Here is a 14,955-nt window from a genome sequence, read left to right as displayed (position 1 = left end):
TCTTGACATAAATGAAAAAAACCAATGCAATAAATCTATAATACCAACAATCTCCCCCTTTAGCATTGATGGCAACACAAGATGGAAAAACCATCTAAGTGCCAAAGTAGAAATACCAAAAACCAACAATCTCCCAAAGAGATCATTAAAATACAGATATAGAGAGTAAAAATCTCTCCCCAATGAATAATCTCTCCCCAAAAGATAATGTGTTTTTCCATAGATATCTCTCCCCCTTTGACATCAAATGCCAAAGCAATACAAAACCAAATATAATCAGTTCATAGAACTTGTTACAAATACCAATTGTTATAGCCAAATTTATTTAATCTACTCCCCCTGAGAAGTAGCTCTCCTTCATCAAAACCGGAAAAAGGTTTCTCTATTAATTCTACCGGTCTGATGCCATGCTCCAACTATCTAAGTTTCTACTGGTGAGTGTATAACTCCAAGCCGTTCTCTTAGGTATTCAAAAGTTTCCTTAGGCAAAGGCTTAGTAAAGATATCTGCAATCTGCTCTTTAGTATTCACATAAACCAATTTCACTTCTTTTGCTTCAACATTCTCTTTTAGAAAATTGAGTTTGATAGAAACATGTTTAGTTTTAGAGTGAAATACTAGATTCTTTGATATATCAATTGCTGCCATATTATCACAGTAAATGATTATAGGTTCTTTGAATTTTACCTTTATGTCCTTCAACATTTGCTTAATCTATAATACCTCTGTACAACTAGTTGCTGCTACAACATATTCTGAATGTGCTATTGATAGTGATGTACAACTTTGTTTCTTTCTCAATCATGAAATTAGTCTACTGCCAAGAAAAAATGCTCCGCCGGTGGTTCTTTTTCTGTCATCTACATATCCTGCCCAATTTACATCTGTGTATGCACATAAATCAAAATTTTCATCTTTAGGATATCATAAGCCAAGATTTGTTGTGCCTTGTAGGTACCAAAAAATCCTTTTCACTATCGATTCATGATTTTCCTTAGGATTACTTTGAAATATTGAAACAATACATACTGCATTCATAATATCAGGTCTTGTTTGTGTCAAATACAGTAAACCTTCTATCATAGACTTGTATCTTGTCAGATTAACATGTGCTAATTCATCCTTCAATGATAGTTTGTCAGTTGTAGTCATAGGTGTACTTACCTGTTTAGAGTTTTCCATGCCAAATTTCTTAAGTAATTCCTTCAAGTACTTTGATTGATTTATGAATATACCTTTATCAGTTTGTAAAATCTGCAATCCTAAAAAGAATTTTATCTCCCCAATCATAGACATTTCAAATTCTTCCCGCATCTTATTAGAAAAGTCTTTACACAATCCATCTTCTCCTCCAAAAATAATATCATAAACAAAAACTTCAATTACCAAGATGTCATCATTAGTCACTTTGTAATATAAGTTGCTGTCAACATTGCCTTTAGTGTAACCACGCTTGAAAAGCTATTTGTCCAACCTAGCATACCAAACTCTAGGAGCTTGCTTCAACCCATATAAAGCTTTCCTTAACCTGCAAACCATATATTTGTCATCTGTCAAAGAAAATCCATCAGGCTGTTCAATGTAAACTTCCTCTTCAAGATCACCATTCAGAAATGCACATTTAACATCCATTTGATATACTTTATAGTTCTTGTGTGCTGCAAAAGCTAAGAATAATCTGACTGCCTCAATTCTAGCTACCGGTGCAAAGGTTTCATTGTAATCAATTCCTTCTTTCTATGAATATCCCTTACACACTAATCTTGCTTTGTTTCTAATTACCTTACCATCTTCATTAAGTTTATTTCTGAATACCCATTGAGTTCCAATTACTTTTTTGTTTTTAGGCCTGAGAACCAATGTCCATGTGTTATTCTTTTCAATTTGTTCCAATTCATCTTCCATAGCCTTAATCCAATGTTTATCTTCACATGTCTCATTTATAGTTGCTGGTTCAATTTGAGAAATTAAACATACCTCTTCATTTGCCAATCTTCCTCTAGTTATAACACCTTGATACTTATTCCCAATTATTCGACTTTCAGAGTGATTCAATCTTACATACCTGGGTGTATTCACTTGCTGCCATTCTTCAGTCATTGTGGAATTCTCAGATGATGCTGGTGTGACTGGATCAACATTCTGTATCGGTGTACTCATAGTAGGTTCATTTGTGATTATCTCAACTATCAGTTCAGAGTCTATAGACCTTCTAAACTATTCATCAATCTTGACATTTGCACTTTCAATGATTTTGTGTAATCTCTTATTAAAACATCTATATTCCTTTCTCTTAGATGAATAACCAAGAAATATTCCTTCATCACTTCTAGGATCCAATTTGCCAATATAACCATCTCTCCTAATATAACATTTACTTCCAAATATTTTGAAATATTTAAGAGTAGGAGTGTTACCAAACCATAGTTTATGAGGGGTCTTACTAGTTTCACCTTTGATGTGAACTCTGTTGAATGTATAAACAACTGTATTGACTACTTCTCTCTAATACACATGAGGTAGGTTTTCTTCTAATATCATGCTTCTAGCTACATCAAAAATAGTTTTGTTCTTTCTTTCCACAACTCCATTTTGTTGGGGTGTCCAAGGTGCTGATAATTGTCCTCTAATTCCATTCACTTCACAAAATGTATTAAATTCCTTAGATGTGAATTCACCTCCATGATCCAATCTCAATACATTTGATTTTCTTACCGGTTCCATTCTCTACCATCACTTTGAATAGTTTGAATTTCCCAAAAGCTTCCGATTTCTCTCTGAGAAAAGTAACCCAACACATTCTAGAATAATCATCTTATTAGCATAAAATATCTATCTCCTTGTAAACTTCTAGTTCTTGCTGGACCACATAAATCAGTATGAATTAAGTCAAGAACATTATTGGATTTTTCTGGAATACTCTTAAAAGTTTCTCTAACTTGCTTTCCAAATTGACATTCCTTACATACCAGATTGTGAGGTTTAACGATCTTAGGTAAATCCCTTACTGCCTTAGTTGTAATAATTTTCACAATGCAATCAAAATTTACATGACACATTCTCTTATGCCATAACCAACTTTCATCAATATGTGTAATCAAGCATGTCTTCTCATTGTTATTCAAATGAAAGATATTACCTCTAGTCTGATTACCGGTTGCAATTTCCAAACCAGTTCTATTCATGATTTTGCATTTACCATTCTTGAATTGTAATTGAAATCCCTTTTCAACTAATTGACCAACACTCAAAAGATTATGCTTCAAACCTTCGGCATAATAAACATTATCAGTATTGTGCTTACCATCAAAAGATATAGTGCCTTTTCCTCTAATCAAACAAGCTTTATCATCTCCAAATCTTACTAGACCTCTATTGTATTCCTGAAAGGTTAATAATTTACTCTTATCACCAGTCATATGATGTGAACATCCGGAATCAATGATCCATTCATCCTTTTCTTCAATTTTAGCTGCCAGGGCTTGCTCTACCGGTTGATCTTCTATTATTGCAATAAAAGCTCATCCATTGTCTGCCGGTTCTTCATCAGAATCATTAGTAACTCCTTCATCAACATAGTAACATGATTTGTCTATATTTTTCTTAAATATGTACCTTTGATATTCAGGGTTAGGCTTGTATGTTCTTTTAGCTTCTTCTTTCAATCTTGCATGTCTATCAAGACACCTAGATGCCATATGACCAATTTTATTGCAGTTAAAATATTTAAATGGTGCTTTACCTTCATAATTACTTCCAACTGGACCTTTAGGCATTTTCCTTGCAAATAGTGCTTTGAGCTCTTCAAGTTCTTCATTCTCTCTTTTGATTTCTTCAAGTTCTCTAGCATAGAGTGTTTTCCAATTAGATTTTTCAGATGATGATGATGATGCTGCAGATGATGAATATTTGAAAGTCAAATCTATCTTAATTGTAGCAATAGGACCAAATTCCTCAAGTTCAAAAGCTGAAAGTTTTCCAACCAAAGTATCTCTAGATACTGATGCATTAGGCATTGTTCTTAATTCATTAATAACAGTTACTTTCATTTTGTATGCCGGTGGTAAATCTCTTAAAACTTTAGAAATAATTTCATCTTCACTTAAGGATCCTCCACAACATTTTATACCCAAAACAATTTCATTAACTCTTTCCACAAAAGCAGAAATCCTTTCATCTTCTTCCATTTTCAAATTTTCATACCTGACTTGGAAGCATTCTAGTTTTGCAATTTTGATAGTGGTATCACCTTCATTCAATTTCTCCAATTTATCCCAAATAACTTTAGCAGTAGAGCAGTCTGATAATCCCATGATTTGCTGATCTGACAATGTGCTCAAAAGTGCTTCTCTTGCTTTGCAATCATTCTCCTAATCTTTAGCCAAGGTTGGTGGATTAGGTTGACTTTGTGTAGGACCAACATAGCCATTCTTTGTAACATCCCATATGTCTTTTCCAATGCAATTCAGATGAGTCTCCATTCTGATCTTCCATATACCATAGTTAGTTCCATCAAGCTTTGGACCATCCTTCTTGAAATAGTTAGTTGCCATAGAATCTCCTCAAGCTATTAAACTTTTACAAAAAGAGGACTTCGCTTTGATACCAATTGTCAGGACCCGAAGGCAACTGAGAGGGGGGGGTGAATTAGTTGTCAATTAATTACAACCCAAATATAACTTAACCAAACTTAGTGCATAATACCGATAAACCAAACTTTAATGCCGGTAGACAGTTTAGCAATTAATAACAGTATTGGTAAAGTTTAATGCATGAAACAGAAAGACAAATAACATACACAACACATAAAATAGTTATTTGTACATAGAAACCCTGTAAGGGGAAAAACCATGTTGGGAAAATTTACCCACAATCAGATGATACTACTGCAGATAGTATGTGTGTACAAATAGGGTCTGCACATGCAGAAAGGCCAACTACCTAGAGCTCACTACTCCACAAAATGGGAGTCACACTGACTATAATTGGATGGTTAAATCCAATGATAATGTACTTCTCAAAATAAAATCTTCATATGCTGGATTCAATACAGGTTAAGCTCTGATTGTCTTCCTCATACCTTCCTTGAATCTTCAAATGATGTCTGTGTGTATAGCTCTTCTTATATTCGTATATACCTTATTACAATCATTTTTAACACTCCTCTACTACATAATCTCACAAATGAGTTCTTAAATATATACCAAAACCTAAGACCAAATGTGTAGGTCAGCTCACTAAGATATTATAATAAAATCAATTACAAATGAATCAATATGTGATGCATGATGTCGGCTCAATGCATTTATAACAGTAACAAATCATCTCCATAATGTGTCGTGCTGATGTGGAATAGATAATGCTTGCCAGTCAATAACCTAGACCTATTTGCCAGTAACAACAAATATGCAAACTTGATTGTACCAATAATCAAATCACCAAAGCCAAGTGCCCAAACAATGTCTTTGACATAACCAAGTAATCTCCAAATGATAACAGATCATCCTTAGTGCCGGTGAACAATATAACCTGCTAGTGAACCAGATACCGGTGATTGTGCATAAGCCACTGAACATGCCGGTGAACATAACCAAATATCTCCACAAGGATAAGTGTTGACAAGTGTTGACATCAATGACAAAACCAATGCAACACATCCATAATACCAATAATTGGTGCCCTAAATATTATAATAGTTTTGATTGTGAGGCTGGATTGGAGCAATAGACTCCAACAGCATTCCTCACCGAGGTTTTTCCCATCTTGGGTTTTCCTCATACCTCCTAGTGTTATGTGATATCCCTTTGTGTGAATGCATTTGTGTTTAGTCTCGTCTCTAACCAGTGATTTTGCATTCAGCTAGATGTGTTAATCGGTATGCTCACATAGGATAGTTAATGAAAAAAGTTGAGAACCACTGATTCACCCCCCTCTCAGTGGTACATTGTGTCTAACAAGTTATTGTATTGTAATATTGTGCATATAAATGATTTATGCTATGATGGATTCTAATTCATATTTTTTGATAATAGAATAACTTGGACATCTATTTATCTCTCGATGTAGCCCACATTTAAAGAATGACAATTTAGTTATTTGTATTGATCAGTTGTTTTGTGATATTTTTTACTTTCTTTATATATATAATTTAAATTTACATTATAATTAATGATATTTGATTGCTCCAATTTGTCTCAAAATCCTAACAATTGAGAAAGGGTACTTAGAAATTATCAATCAATTCGTTGTCCCACCCTCCATCTCCATATAGATACACATTGACATGATCTACACCAAGGAGCTAGAGCTTGTTATTCATTGTTATTGAGTTGGTTTTATACCCTCCACAAATAAAGCTTTACATATAAGAAATGGGTGTAGTACCCTTATAAACTCTAAAATAGAGTTATGGGGCAAGATAACATCTAAAAATGGAACGTGCATATGCATTAAAAGAAGTGAATATATTAAGGAACCAGAATAACCTTGTAAAATACCTAGTAATATAAAGTGTTTTTTTTTTTCCCTTTGACATAACTATAGGCATCCTATTCATGCTTTACTCTCCTATATTTTCTAAATGACTAAACCATCTCCAACTCTCTAAAAATGGAAATAAGATTCCCAAAAAGATAAGACTTAATACATTCACTTTTTTTTAATTAAATATCTTTGTACTTAATTTTCACTAATCAACACATAATTTATTTAAATTACAATGATTATCACTACTATAGAGATAATGGAGTGAAGTTCTTAGAGTCCATTTTAAACTATGGTTAAGTGTTGCATGCTTGTTACTATTGTATACTACTAGTCTTCGTATAATGGGTTGCTATAATTTTCTAATGACTTTGTCTTTTCTCTAAGGTTTTGATAAACTGATAGTGTGAATTAAAATCTTATTGCATTCTCAAATAAAAATGAAGTATGGAAAAGTATCAAGATAATATTCGAGTTTAAATACTTCCTTATCTCTCACTCGTGAGTGCTAGAGTTTGATAAATAGGTTTTCGATTAAACAATATTACTTATAACTAATTAGTGAGAGATGCATAATTTAAATTCAAATATCTATAACTAATTAACTTAATAAATAATCAAATTAATATAATTTTAATTGTAATTAAAGCATTTAAACAATAGTCATATTTAATTTAATTTTATTAGGATATGAAACAAATCACTTGCATTTAATTCCTTGCAATCATGATAGGGAGTGATAAACCTTTTTGTATATAACTTACGATGAATTTATCACACCTTTTAAAATCTTCTTCCTTTCATATAATTTAAAAAAAAAAAATAATTTTTTTAAAATCATTATTTCGTTTGGTTAGTTGTCCCTTTCTCTTTGGTGAAAATAGGTGCTTCATCCTCAATGAATATAAGAATAAAATTCATTTGTATTGTAATCTAATAAAGACAAAAAAAAACTTACCCAATAGAAATATGAACCTTATTAACCATAAAACATAAACCCAATGGAATTGTGCTTTACAACAAGGATGCAAAGCGTCAAGTTCCTGCCATTAGTATAATTAGTTTAGAGTAGATAAAAATAGAAATAAAGATAGAGGGAGAGGGAGAGGGAGAGAAATACATAGAGAGATAGAGAAAGGTGGAGGAAAAGATAAAAATGAAAAGAGAGAGATAGATAAGGAGATAGATAGATAGAGAGGAAGAGGTAGAGGGACAGATAAAGGTAGAGAGATAGAGAGAAAGAGAGAGAGATAGATGAGTATATAGGGAGTGGAAGAGATAGATAGGTATAGAAGGAGAGGGGGAGGGGGAAATAGAGGTATATGTGACAATATGATAAAAGGATATAGAGAAAGGGATAGAAGCACATAGAGAGAGGGGGAGAGCTAAAGAGAGATAGGTAGAGAGGGAGAAGAAGGGAGAGAAGAGAAGTTAGTGTTATCAAATTTTAATTTAATATATTAAAATTCCTTTTTAATATTAGAAAATTTTAATTAAAATACTCTTGTAGTTGAAAAGATTTAATTTTAATTGTTTAAAATGAGTGTTACTAGATTATATATATTCACCCCTCTAATAATAATTATATATTATATTATATTTATATCTAATAATTTTTACTATTAAATGCAATATATAATCATAATATATTTTTTAAAATGAATTCACACATGATATAATAATATAAGTTATATTATTTAAAATATTATTTGGATTCATAGAATTCTTAATAAATATAAGTTATATTATTTAAAATATTATTTGGATTCATAGAATTCTTAATAAAAATCTTAATATCATATCCACAATTTTTTTTTGTTTGAATGAACCATATACAGACATTAAAACATATTTTGTAAGTTTTATTTTTATATAATATAAATCAATTTTTAAAATAATTATATACTTATATTTTTAATTATATATTATTATTTTTATAAGAAAACTAATAAATTTAAAACTTCTAATATAATTAACATAAAATATTTTAAAATAATAAAAATTAATGTATGTATAATTAATATAACAATAAAAAATAAATGACAATATATAGTTTATTAAATAATCTTATTCATAATAATTTATAATATAAAATTAATTTACTTGAAGTGAAACTTGTACCTCCAAATGCCAACTTATCGTTAAATACAAATTGCCACATAATCAACAAATTAAAATTTTAAACTCTTATAAAAAATAGTAATATAAACCTTCTTATACAATTTAATAATATGCTCCATGGATGACTTGATATTGTCCCCTCCAAATAAATGTAATAAATAATTGATACCATTTTTAAGGAAATCAATTAACTTTGTAGAATTCCACGTGGGACCTACCACTCAACAGCCAAATTTGCAATAACATCCATAAAAAAATTAGACCCCATGCACGTTAAACAATGCACATGGTTTATCACATACATTTAAAATATTAAAATATGTTACATTGGAAGTTCAGTAATTAATGGCATGTCAAATTTATATTAAAATATTTAGTTATGTACTTCATTCTTTAAATGTGATTTTGATATTTAATTTAATGAAGTATAAAAAGCGATGTCAATAATAATAATTATAGGAAAATTTTATTTATTTTTTTGATAAAAATTAAATTTTAGGCCTACTGAAATTAATGTAGACCAATCAAATGAAAAATAAATCATGTTTTAAAATAATTTTTGTTAAAAATTGTGCATGTCAACTTTTGAAAAAACAAAAAATTATTTTAGTTTGAAAAATTTTAAACACTGATTGGTTGTCAAGGACAATAAATAATAGCTATTTAAGAACATGGTGGATGCATAAGTATTCCTGCCATGGGCAGGAACTAATAAATGGCCCGCAGGATTTAGGGTTTTTTATTTGTTGTACAATACTTTTCTACAAACAAATTAGAGAGCGAATGGTAGATGGAAAGCTTGACAGGCTCAACTTGTAGAGTAATTTCAAACAATCACCTTCATAGAATCTTGTAGATCATCTGCAATGATACAATAGCTTTGGTTAACAATGTCATAGTGGCGAGTGAAATGACCGATATGGGTGTGAAAATTGATTGGAGATGATTTTCACGATTTTCACATAAATTTGGCAAAACTAGTCAAGAAACCAGTAATGTGTAACTTGATTTTATAGCCTGTCTTAGTGACTGATTCGATATTGCCATAAAATAAGAGCCGATGTAGTCAAAGGAGGAAGCATGCATGAATTCGGAAGTTTGTTTTCTTTAAGGCATGGAATCTAGCTGATTCAAAACGACAAGAAATAATCAAACTCTTCAACATAAATTTAGTCAGCTTTATCAAGAATATGTGTGTGGTGAAAACAGAAGGTCTATTGGGGTGGGCAACTCAATCAAATTTTTGTATTGCAAAAGTCAGAAAAATGAAGAAGTTTCTATCCGTTTATACCCATTTTATTATCAGATTAGTAAATTTATAATCAGAATCCCATTCAAAGTGACCGTGCTAATCCATGTGAAGAATCATCATCCTAATATTTTCTGCTCACCTTGCTAGCTATGGATTCCAACAATCATGCTTACAACTCAGGTCACCGTCATTTCTAAGCTATCACTCCATTGCCACCTACATATGTTGACCTCGTGTGAATGATTTTGTTCCAATCTTATTCCTTACTCAGTGTATAGTCTTCTGCTTCAGGATTCCTGTCAACAAGCAATCTTCGAATATATGAGAGAACTCATGATCCATCATATCTAAACCTGAAAGTAATCTTGATCCTTTCACATCTCTAAGATATCATCCTTAATTGTCTAATTAGTCCTTTACCCAACAAGGACCTCACACAAGCTTCTTCTAGGGTTAGTCAACATTCAAAAATTTCAAACTCATTGCCATCAATCCTAAGTCGACAAGTCTGCATCCTATTCATCCTATTTCTCCCGCATAGGCTACGACCAATGTCTTTAATGATCCTTCCTAATTTCATAATTTGAAAGTCAGTCACAAATCTTACCCAACTTGGCAAATCTAACGATCATTATTTATCGATGTGGCATTTGACCTTCCATCTGTATTCATGGACCCATGAGGTCATGACTAATCATCGCCATATCATCTTTCGAGTAGACTCTGTCAGCGGCCCCACCGTAGGTCTTCCTGGTCAACCTAGGACACATGGCATTATCTCATGATGCCGTGGTTTGTAACCTCCTTTCAACTTCCATCACGGGAATATAGGGGCTGTTAGATTTGCTCATGCTTTATTGCTTTGCACAGTGCCCATTAACCCTTTCAGAATTAAAAGTCGGGCACCTTTTATCTCAGAACATAACATTGCCATTCATCTTGAACATGTGCCAATTGATAGGACTATTAGTAAACTAATTTTTACCGCTTGAGAACTAGTGACATAAGGCTTTGACAGGTTACACCGCCAACTTACCCCTCTTCTTTCGAAGACTTGTGGCATCATCTCGTGATGCAACAGTCTTTATCTCCATTGCACTTTCAACCACGGGGAAGTGCAGATCGTCATATCTATTCTTCTTTTATCAACCGGCTGAAATACTTAGGATTTTAGACTTAGGAGAAAATGCGGGCGCAGGCATAAATACTAAAAGAGACCAACTATAGGGAAATTTTCGCACACGACTTAGGAAAATCATTTCATAAACCAGCCCACCATGACTTAGTGCTTAAGGAATAGAAAGGCCCTGCCAATGGATTACAACCCTCGGCTTTAAGTGTGAAAAAGTAACGACGAGTTATATCATCGCTAGGGTTTTCTTCACAAGACATGAGAAATTTTGATTAACCCTAAACCCTATACCTTGAACTTTGACAGAGGATGCAAATAAAACTAGAAAGATCAATGTTGAAACTCAAAAATTGAAAATTCTTATGCAATCAATTTTTAGAGCTATCAGTTTCTAAGCTACTAGTTATTTTTTGAAAAAAAATAAAAATGTAATTGACTAAAATTTGAAATTTCAATGCAATAGTACTTAAATTTTAGGAAAAAGATAAGAAGTGTGCATCTGTCTGACAACCCTAATCACAATCAAATCATAATATTTTTTACTAAGATTTTAGTTAAAGTAGGAGACTCATGTCTTGATGTGACACATATTTTATTTTTATTTTTTCTGAAATAAATAATTAATTATGATTTTTTTACTATAACTTTTAAAAAAACTCGTATGTCTTACCACCATAACTTCGTAAAAAATTTATGAAATTTAATTTTTCTTTTTTTAATCCTATAGTATATGAAGCATAGAATGTGACACATGTTTTGGATTCAAAAAATGTGATACCATTTGAAAGTTATAGATATTTTCAATCAGCCTATCAATCTAAACTTTAGTCAGAATATTGTTACTTTTTGGCCCCTCATGATCCTGCACACATCCTTAATCCAGATTTATTTTAAGCACCAATATGAAGTGTGAGAACATGCATGTCAATTTTAATCTAGATCTATTTTAACCACCAATATGAAGTGTGAGAGAATGCATGCCAATTTTAAGCCCAAAATCCAAAAGTGAGTTAACCCTAAAGGATCCTGCAATCAAATCGTTAGTAATTTCTAAATAATCTGGGATGATCAAGCCTTCTCTGTAACTTTGCCACATGTTGCAAATAGGGAATCAGTAACTAGAAAACACACAGGAAAACCATAAAACAACAAGCCAAACTACTTATCAAACGAATGCGTGATACTATCTGAATGAATGCGTAATCATGTCTAGGTGATTGCATGATGATGACTAGATGAATACGTAAATCTGACAGAGTGAATGCATGAAACTGATAGGACGAATGCATGATAGATAAACAGATAATTAAGAAACTCTATCAAAAGCATAAACTTCACCAGAAACCTGCAAAAAAGAATGTCCAACCCTAGTCAGATCTCTCATTAGCCATTCTATATTAATCAAGTCAAATTTAACTATGTATGATCGAAAAATGCTATTGTATCTGTCAATAGCTTTTTGGTCCTCTAGGTCTTGTATCTTCTTTTCTGCCTTTAGGATTTACTAGTAATGTCTGGCATGCCTCCTTTATTCTGTTGTTCTTCGAGCATATGAAATCTTAAAATTTACCTTATGTATGTGCCTTGAGATATTATATCAACATAGGCATCATATAAGGGTAAAACATCTTCAGATTTATAAAATTTAATTATAAATTTAGATAAACCAAAGAATTTTAAATAAAAGAACACAATTAACAAAATGCTTAAATATAAGTAATAAATGTGTAATGATGTCTAGGCAAATATGTGACCTTGTCTGCACGAATGCGTGACGATGTCTGCACAAATGCATAAATTTGTCTATACGACTGCATGATGTTTAAATCCACCTTTGAAATATGTACAAAACCTACAAAAAATATGAAAATCCGTACGATCTTGCAAAATCACACAAAAAATAAAAAGGGTTAATTAGCTATTGTTCACGTTAGGCTCACCAAAAAAAATGTATGCTTAAAATTATCATTGCTTAACTAGAAATAATAAGGAAATCATCAATCCCTATCTAATTAAAGAATTCTAATATAAACCAGTGAAATAATGCAAACCCATGACCACATTTGGCTTCCATTGTTCTTCTCTTCTTCGTGGTATGATGGCTCTCAGATATTGCGCTGGCAACCTGCAAGTGACACAAAGATTTGAAGTTCGTGATTGATGAAAATGGAGATTGAATGCTGAATTTACAGATTTTTGGATGAGATTGATTGAGAGGTGGAACAGATTGATCAAGAGGTGGAACTCAGGTGAGCTCACATGCTGATTAATAGCTGAACTGCTGATTTGGAGGTGGAACTGAATATATTGATTTTTCAATTGAGTTAATTGATTGAGAAAAGAGTTGATTGGAAGATATAAAAACAATGATTGGAGGATAATCAAAGAATGATGTAATTAATCAATTAATTGAAATAATCAATTAAACTAGATGGAATAGTTAACTGATTGAAAGCTTTTTGGGAAAAAGAAAACTGGTAGATAGAAATAAAGATTGAAAAGATAATGGATTTAATTAATTAATTAATTGAATTAATTAATTAATTGAATTAATTAATTAATTGAATTAATTAATTTATCACGTGCTTGATCTTTGACTTAGATTTTCAATTTAATCTTTGCATGAGATTTAATTCAAATATTCAATTTATTTTAAATTCAGTTTGTCATTTGAATATATTTAGAACTTGATTTTGGTATTCAATTTGATTTTTGAAATCATGCATATGTATTTGAAATTGGAAGAATATGAATTTGAGGATTTAACGAAATTAGATGAAATTAGAAAAATATGAAAATAACTGAAATTAGAAGAATACGAAATTAAATGAAATTAGAAGAATATGAAATTAGAATATGGGGATTTGGAATTTGAATTAGAAGAAATAATTAGCTAATTAAATAATTTAAAGAAACTATTTAATTATTTAGAAATTTAATTTAATTCAATAATAAAGATTATTTAAATTAAAGGATTAAAATCACAATTAATTAAATAATTAATATTTAATTAATATTTACAAAAGAGTTAATGATTAAATGATTAGGATAGAAATAAAAAATGAATTTATTTAAATAATAAAGATTATTTAAATTAAAGGATTAATAATCACAACTAATTAAATAATAAATATTTAATTAATCATTAGAAAATACTTTAAATGATTAAACGATGATATAATTAAAATAAAATAATTAGTAATATTATGAGGAAATATGAAATTAGAAGAATAAGATTAATTCAATTAATTAAATAATTAAATAATTTTTTAACCAATTAGAGGAATAATTAGTACATGATCAACGCAACATTTTTAGGTACCTACAATTTGTACTCCATTTATCGCCCTATTTAGGCTAGATTTATGTTATTGTTCCTTCAAATCGCCTAATTAAACTAGATTAGAATTGTTGTCCATTTAAAACCACTAAATGAAATCTAATCAATATTGTTGTTCATTTGAATCTCTAATTAAACTAGATGAGAATTCCAATTCATTTTAAACCCCTAGTTATGCTATTGATTTGACCAATTGACCCATTGAAAACTATGATTTGCATGTTAAAATAGGAATCCTTGCATAAACGACATATTAACAATAGAAATATTGCATATCAAATCAAAGAATATCAATAAATATGCGACAATATTGCAAGTTCATAGGAATTTAATCAATTGCATAGTTAATGGGGTCAATTATGCAACAATTAGCCTCAATTATGTAGGTAGTAGCCCCAAATACATAAATTTGGGCCTCAATTGCATAGATCTAGGCCTCAGTTGCATAGAAAATAGAATTGACTACTTCTCATCTATATTCCAATTAGAAAACTTAAAAATTCATTAGCATTGTGTATTTCACATTGGGCTCACCATATGCAGATTAGAAAAAATCACTATTAGATAGCACAAAACTAGAAAGCCAGCCACGAGAGCTATTTTAATAACAAAACTAACTTAATTTTA

This window comes from Cryptomeria japonica, chromosome 8 (genome assembly GCF_030272615.1).
Source record: "Cryptomeria japonica chromosome 8, Sugi_1.0, whole genome shotgun sequence".
NCBI lineage: Eukaryota > Viridiplantae > Streptophyta > Pinopsida > Cupressales > Cupressaceae > Cryptomeria > Cryptomeria japonica.
This window is presented reverse-complemented; position numbering follows the sequence as displayed.